We start from the raw sequence: 444 nt of genomic DNA on the forward strand, positions 1-444 counted from the left end.
AAAAAGAAACCAAGGGCAGCGACCGGGGACATGGCAACCACCGATTTGTTCTGTATGTCGTCAAAATTAAGCGTAATAAAATTGGTGAGATCTTCCCTGATTGCCTTCGAAACTGGCCCACTGTAAAAAACTTTGCAGACGTCTTCGATCTTGACGTCCTCCCTTCTATTGTAATTTATTAAAGCGGCCTTTAGCTCGTGTAGCCTGATGGGACGGAAGAAAAGGCTCTAAAATTAAAAGGAATTAGAATTCATTGTACTTATTTTAAAACAGTTTAACTTACATGTACAGGAGTGGCCATGGTGATCTAATAAGGTGGTGGTTGAGGAAAAAAAAATGTTCTATAAAATGTAAAAAAAAGTAGTTCTGTAAAAATGTAAAATAAAAATGTGTTCCAAAATGTCAAAAGAAAATGTATAAAAAAATGTAAAATAAAAAGAAATT

This window comes from Photinus pyralis, unplaced genomic scaffold, assembly GCF_008802855.1.
Source record: "Photinus pyralis isolate 1611_PpyrPB1 unplaced genomic scaffold, Ppyr1.3 Ppyr1.4_LG1, whole genome shotgun sequence".
In the NCBI taxonomy this organism is placed as follows: domain Eukaryota; kingdom Metazoa; phylum Arthropoda; class Insecta; order Coleoptera; family Lampyridae; genus Photinus; species Photinus pyralis.